Source organism: Schistocerca gregaria, chromosome 4 (genome assembly GCF_023897955.1).
Source record: "Schistocerca gregaria isolate iqSchGreg1 chromosome 4, iqSchGreg1.2, whole genome shotgun sequence".
NCBI lineage: Eukaryota > Metazoa > Arthropoda > Insecta > Orthoptera > Acrididae > Schistocerca > Schistocerca gregaria.
In genome coordinates, this window is record NC_064923.1 from 785,719,334 (window position 1) to 785,726,959 (window position 7,626).

Here is a 7,626-nt window from a genome sequence, read left to right on the forward strand (position 1 = left end):
CAGAAAGAGAAAAAATTTCATTTATAAGAAGTCATTTGTCAGGTGATGCTTTGCGATGGTCAGCGGATGTAATGATCAAATGTAAAACTTTATCTGAATTTAAGTCTGCATTTCTCAACGAATACTGGTCACATAACAAACAAAATGATGTGTTAAGGGAATTCTGGAGTGGTAAGAAGTTTTTCCCAGGGCGTGAATCAGTAAAGGATTTCGCTAGGAAGTGGGTTTCAAGACTGTCACATTTGACAGAAAAGATGAAGCCAGATATGATCATTATGGGTTTAGAAGGTAAGCTGCCGTGGTACTGGCAGAAGAGGATCATTTCCGCCCCTAGAGATAATATAGACAAATTTATTGAATATCTGGAAAGAGTGGAAAGAGTAGCTGCTGCTGAGGAGCAGGTGCAGCAGAATAACAAATCTTCTAACAATCACGTACAAAATAATGGAAACGTGAACGTCAGAAATATGGAAGTTAGGCACACCAAAACAAACTATCGAAACCAAAGCCGTGGCAGAGGAAGAGGGGGTAGATACTCACCACGCTTTCGTAACAACTACTATGACGAAAGTGGAGAAGTAAATACTATGCCATTAAGACAAGAAGGGAGTCATGATGCTACTATATCTAGTGGTGTCACAGATGAACACAACAGGCCGCGTGTGGGAAACTAAATCCCGTCTATGAGGAAACTGGCGCTCACCAGGCGGTAACAGTAACACAGCCAGTAACGGAAACACAGACAATCAGCCAACATACACAGACAGACAACATGGATGACGAAATAAATACAGATAATACCAGTGATGTGTTAAGCCACTCTCACAAAATAGTGGATAGTATTTTGTATACACTAGAAAAATGGGTCAAGGAAGAACAGGAACTCAAGGTAGATAATGGGGAAGAAATAGATAATGGGTTTGAGTCTGATGGGAATAATGATGAAGTAAAAGCTTACATCTTCGATGAAAATGGCAATCTAAAAGCTGAAGTAGAAGTAGCAGAAGTAGAATCAGTACTGCAAAACTTTAGAGAGGAGGAAATGATGAATGAAGGGGGTAGAAATAGTAACGAGGTGAAAGAATCTAGTAGCTGTGTAAACGTGCCACAAATGGTTGAAGGTGACGACATTCTTATGAACAGCAATATTGCGCAGGGACGCAGTTGCTCAGAGGTAGAGGATAGTTTGGCTGATGTGCAGCAAACAAAAGTAGAAAAAGTCGTCAGATGCTTCGATTTAAAGTTAGTGGACAGATTAGAGAAAGCAGCTAAGATTATAGAGCATGATGAGCCCCAGGATGTAAATGTAAATGTAATTGCAACTGATCAGAATTACTTTAGCTGGAAGAACATAGAACGAGATTTATTAGACGAGGTGTGTGAGCAACCTGTTCAATGTAAAATAACTCACCCTGTTATCAAAGTAAACATATCAGGAGTCACTGTGCGTTGTCTGCTTGACAGTGGCAGTGAAGCAAGTGCTTTATCACAAACATTTTTTGACACCATACCCAATAAAGAGAAGTTAACAGTTATGAAAGTAAGTGGCTTAAAGATTATAGGTGCTACTGGAAAAGTCTCTAGACCAGTTCAACACGAAGCTTTGATACCCATTGGTATAAATGACGTAGTAATAGATCATCCTTGTTTGATTGTGCTAGGCTTAAGTGTTGATATGTTGATTGGTACTGATTTCTTATCAAAGTACCAGGGAAAGATCAATTTTGATCAGAACAACTTAATTTTAACTTTACCTGACTCTAAAGTGATAAGAGAGTCTTTTATAGGAAGTCATATAGGCGGTAGTAATGAAACTTGGGAACTGCCTATTAGAGTAATAAAGAATAAAGGATACTTGCAGGAAAATTTGGTTTTCAGTGAGAATGAGGAAAGTGCTAAGGTTGAAGAGAGACACATCCTAAAGGAAATAGAGGAAAAGGTACAATCAACAAAGCAAATTGCTGACGAACAAAGATCATAGTTAAAGAGTGTGTTAACTAAGCATAGTAATGTATTCTCAAACGCACCTGGTGAAGTTAAAGGTTATGAATGCCATTTGAATATCAAGCCTGGGAAGGTATTTTTTAAGAAGCCTTATCCAATACATGTTGCAAGGGCTTCCCCCACTAGTTTTAAAATTGGTGAGCTAGTGCTGGTCAAAACAAAAGAAAAATCAAAGAAAATTTCTGCAGAAACTAAAAAGTTTATGCATGTATATCATGGACCATTTAGAATAGTAAGTAAACCTCATGCAAATGCCTATCGTTTGGAATATCCAAAGAGTAAGAGAGAACTAGGTCTAAGAAATATTGTGGATCTAAAGGAATTTAAAATTAACAGTAATTAATTACTGTAGGGAGTCTGCCACTCTTTGGCGGATACACGGTTTGGCGTACCGTGCAGTCCCAGCTGGGTGAAACTTTATTTCCTTTTCAAGTTTCATTCCCTTCTTCTGGTCTATCATAACAGGTAAGAATCACATATGTCTTCATGTTGTATATATGCTATTAGCTTTTAAGTATTCTTAGTAAGGATCTACCTAGTGAATGGCAAAACAAAAGTCTGAGTACCAATAAGAGGCAAACATGGCTAAAATAAATAAATTAAAATATTTCATGTAATTGTAAAGGGTTAGAAACTACAACTAAGAGAGACACTTTGCAGTATACGAAGTACGGTATGAATATGAATAATCCATGAGATTATGCAGAAGGTAGTATGTTGCTAGAAATAAGGTTGTCTGAAGGAAAACAGCGTAAGAAGGTAATGCTCATAGAGGCAAGCGATGGCGTTTTAGAATTAAATAAATGGAGATGTGTGGAAGTGGTGTGAGGATCGCACCAAATATATAGAAACAGGACGTCAATAGGCTGACAAAAGGAAAAGGGAGAAAGAAGTGGAGAAATGAAGTATTTTGAATCTGGAAGAAAAGGGAGAAAATGAATAAGGTGAAGAAGTGAAGTAAGTAAATTGAAGTAAATGATGTAGGATTAAAGAATAATTCCCTCACGTCTCGTGAAATGGTGAAAAACGCTAAATCTTGCTTGAGGCAAATAAATAGTTAAACAGACAACATAAACACACAAATATTGGAAAATGCAGAAATTTGGAATCGGTATACTGAAAATAACTAATTTCTTTAGTAATTCATACAATAAAGCAAAGTGCTGGTCAGCAAATGACTTCTTTGATGAACTAATCCATACGATAATTAAGCCAGAGTACATTAAAACTAAAAGGTTACTCAATTTTCTAAGTTGAAGCAAGATCTTAATATATTAATTTGCTAAAAGAATTTTCACTATTTAGGAACCTAAAAGATTATTTATGAAAGAAGAAAGTAGGAGCTATTGTATCAGATACGACTTAGTGCTAAATGTCTTTCTGACAACTTCACAATTAGTAAAATAGTGGCAGAATATAAACTATAAAATGTACTTTGTCCTACCTTAGATATAAGTTGAAAACAGAAACTTAGACTGTATTGTCTGTTTCTCAGGGACATGCAGGCTGCATGAATGACTGACAACAAGCGGTAGGGAGATTGGAAGTAGAGACGCAAACCACAGTGAATACAATTTCCTCCCACAATTTTGTCAATCAGTGAAATTAAATGAGTGTTACAATAGGACACCCACCACAGTGCCGAGTATTATAGTAAAAGAAAAATGTGAGTGCGTTGCAGTGATAAAAGTCGTGTGTATTTTCTTTTTCAGGAAGAGACTGATTTTAAAGAAAAAAAAATAACTATTTTGTAACCATTGAAAAATTTATATTTCCATGTAAATGTATGTAAATAATTTGTGAATGTCTTCTGTACTAGGTTTTCTATGTGTATATGAGTATGGTTATTTTGTGTATGTAGTAATAAGGAATTTCCTAAGAAGAAGCAACTTAAGTTGAAAGAGGTATACTAAAGTAATCCATCGCTTGTTTGTTCTTTTAGAAATTTAATTTTGTTCAAAAATAGATTTTCACGAAAATTAAAAAGGGGGTGATGAAGCAAAGCAAGCGCTGTATCATGTATAAGATACAGAGGCGAGCGAGTGCACGGGACTTACCCTAGTTCACTGCTAGTAGCGTCACGTCATCGTAACGCGCCTGCATATAGTATTGCACCACATTTAACATAAAAGTAAAAATTAAGATTTGTGTGTAAAACTTTGTTAAAGTATAGTTCTATGTAATAATGTTTCAGGTAACAAATCTTAATGTTATAAAATTAGTAGTTTACGTAAAATTCACGTTTTGAAAGAAAAATAGGAGGCGCTAAATAATGACGCTAGGAAGCCAAAATTTGGTGAGAAGGTGCAGTAAGAAGTCATTAATGAGTGGTGCTGGTTTCCAAAACCATAAAACTAAAATTGACTCCAGAATCCGCGTTTTTCGGAAAAATCGGAGGCGCGAAATAATAGAGCTACAATATTGAAAATTGGTAGGATGCTTCAGTTCACCCTAATAATAATAATGGAAATACCACAATCAGTTACCTCTTCTAGTTTTTTAGTAATTTAGTAAAAACTACTTTTGTGAGTAAAATGTACATAAGCATTATAGATTCAGTACTTTAAATTTTAATGATAAAACAAATTCTTTAAGACCAATGATCAGATAGGACAATTAACAAAGCTACACCAAGTTTTAGTCTTGTAGCATAATTAACAGCTGATACAAGTCTTGATAAAGCTATGGTTCAGAGGTAACAATCTACCGTTAGTTCCATTGTAAAAATTCTAGAGAGTAAAGTTTTAATTTTAGCGGGCTGAGATTTTCTACGTGCTTCTGTACTGCTCAGATGTATGTATACAAAAATTGAGAAGTTTGTAAAGCTATTATTAAATGTGATATTTAAGATTATGTGCCTGAGATAGCGATCATTTGGAGGCTGCAGGCATCTGCATAGGAACGGAAAGAACAGATGCTCTCTTGGCGGTACGCGCCGGAGCTATATAAAAAGAGCGGCAGAGGCAGTAGTAAGCTCACTCCGCATTAGACCAACGCCTAGTCCACGCGAGCTTAACGTCCGATCGCGCCTCGCCTCGGGTGACGTCATAGCGGGCTGTGACATGCGCGTACTTAGCAATGTAAACGGACATTGAAAATCGCGAGGACTGTACACCGTCCTGGATCGTTTAGACTTCGGTAACAAACTGTTATTGTGCCGTCCGTGTGAAGTATAATTCCGCGTGGCAAGTGGTGACTAACTCCACTTTTAAGGCGAGCATTAATCTTTTTTTTTTTAACATTATTGCGAACTATTAATAGAGCACCGTTAGTTAGAGTAATGAACTATTCGGGAGGAACTTACTGTAGAAGTCGCCTCTGAACTATTAAACGATTGGCTGAATTAACAAATATTTAATGTCTTTAGCATTTTCAGAAGTTTCGAGTAATTCGTGTGAGTCTTTAAGATAATAAAATCTTGTTTGGAACTTTAAATTTTATTGAAGCAGCCCTAATCCCGTGAAGAACTATGGATATTTTTCGTTTAGCTGGGCTGTACAGGAATGTGGCCGTGCAGACTGGGAACTAAGGTCAGTAAGTTTCCCTTCGCTTTCTGACTGGCCACCAAATTAGTTGCCAGGCTCGCGTGATTTAAGGTGGCAATGTTCAACTTTCATTCAACATTAAACAACGACTTCTTCGCCGTCCCACATATGTTGCATCGGCAATAGTCTGTTACGTGAAATGAACATTCAAACAACTCATTCGACAACTTCTTCGCCGCCCCACACATGGTGCTTATCGGCCGGGAAAACTGAATTAAAAGCAAATAAAAGTGCTCGATGTGTGAAAGCGATTGGTATAAATTAACGAACTCGGTAGGCAATAACAGGACACTGAATTGAACTAGTGTGGGAACAGTGTTACCAGTAAAGGCGGGTGTAGTGTATAAACAATAAGTGTCTACCGCTGTACGTTGGTTAGTGACGATGGTGAGGAAGGCGACGATGCTGGATCGCGGCTGCCGACGGCGCTGAGACTAAAGGAAGACGGTGCGTCATCGCGGAGCTGCGCTGATCTGCGAGACAGCTGCCGGCTGCGCCGAGCGGTCAACGGTGCCTTGCTGCCCCCCCCTGGAGCTATTGCAGTAGGCGATTCCTGTGGCGGTACTCGACGCTACAGCTGCTGCTGCTGCCTTCAATACGTCGCGACGCGTCGCATCACGATTGCTGGTACACCGCGACGACAACATTCGTCGAAATCAAGCATTTAAGTTAAGTCAAAGACTTTTAAAATATTTATTAACTGTTGCTAACAAACTAAAAGATATGGAAAGTAGTGTACATTTCAGAAGGGAACCGGTCTCTGACCAAGAATCCTCAGGATCAGGAATTGAGTTTAATGAGGATGGTTCCATTAATCCCTCAAATATTGAACTAGAACGTAATTTGTCACCAGTAAATTATGACTTTAATTTAAATGAGAGTGCAGGGATGCAATCAATAAGTGAAATAGAAGTCAAAAGGGAGCCAGTAGAGTTGCTAACTTTGTCAGGTAGTGAAACTGAGCTCAATATATCTCCAGCTCAGTCAAGTCAAGAGATACAAAGTATCAAGGTAGAAGCTCCGGATTGGATGCAAATACTGTTTGCCAAACTCGAATCAAACCAAAATAAAATTGAGGCTAAAATTGAAAATAGTAATAAAGAACTAAAAGAAGAACTGCAATCAAAATGGAATAGTTTGAATTATAAGATAGATGCTATTCATCATGACATTCAAGTAAAAGTAGGGCAACAGTTAACTAAAATGCATAGTACTTTCAAATGTGAAATAGATCAAATTCAAAAAAATTATCAAGAGGCAGATGAACTTTTGGAAGTGAGGTTGTCCGAAAGATTGAGCAACGAGTCCAAACTTTGCTCTGACAAAGTTAAAGAGGTACAAATTAAAGTAGATACTTGTCAGAAAAACATTGAGAAAGTAAAAGAAACCTGTACCGAAATTCGTGGTGCAGTGGAACAAAGATGTTCTGCCAGGATAGAAGCAGTAGAGTCACAAGTAGAGGAATTAAATACTAACATTGCTAACCTAGAAAATAGAGTAACCTCTGTTAATTCTAGTCATTCTACTGTACAGCATGTGACTTCAGTTGACGCCGCTTTTATAGGGTGTCGACAGTTTTTGCGCTTTGATCCTGATAAGTACATTCACCCTCTTGAATTTTGGAATGACTTTGAGGATGTTCTCCCCAACACTTGGTCAGAAAGAGAAAAAATTTCATTTATAAGAAGTCATTTGTCAGGTGATGCTTTGCGATGGTCAGCGGATGTAATGATCAAATGTAAAACTTTATCTGAATTTAAGTCTGCATTTCTCAACGAATACTGGTCACATAACAAACAAAATGATGTGTTAAGGGAATTCTGGAGTGGTAAGAAGTTTTTCCCAGGGCGTGAATCAGTAAAGGATTTCGCTAGGAAGTGGGTTTCAAGACTGTCACATTTGACAGAAAAGATGAAGCCAGATATGATCATTATGGGTTTAGAAGGTAAGCTGCCGTGGTACTGGCAGAAGAGGATCATTTCCGCCCCTAGAGATAATATAGACAAATTTATTGAATATCTGGAAAGAGTGGAAAGAGTAGCTGCTGCTGAGGAGCAGGTGCAGCAGAATAACAAAT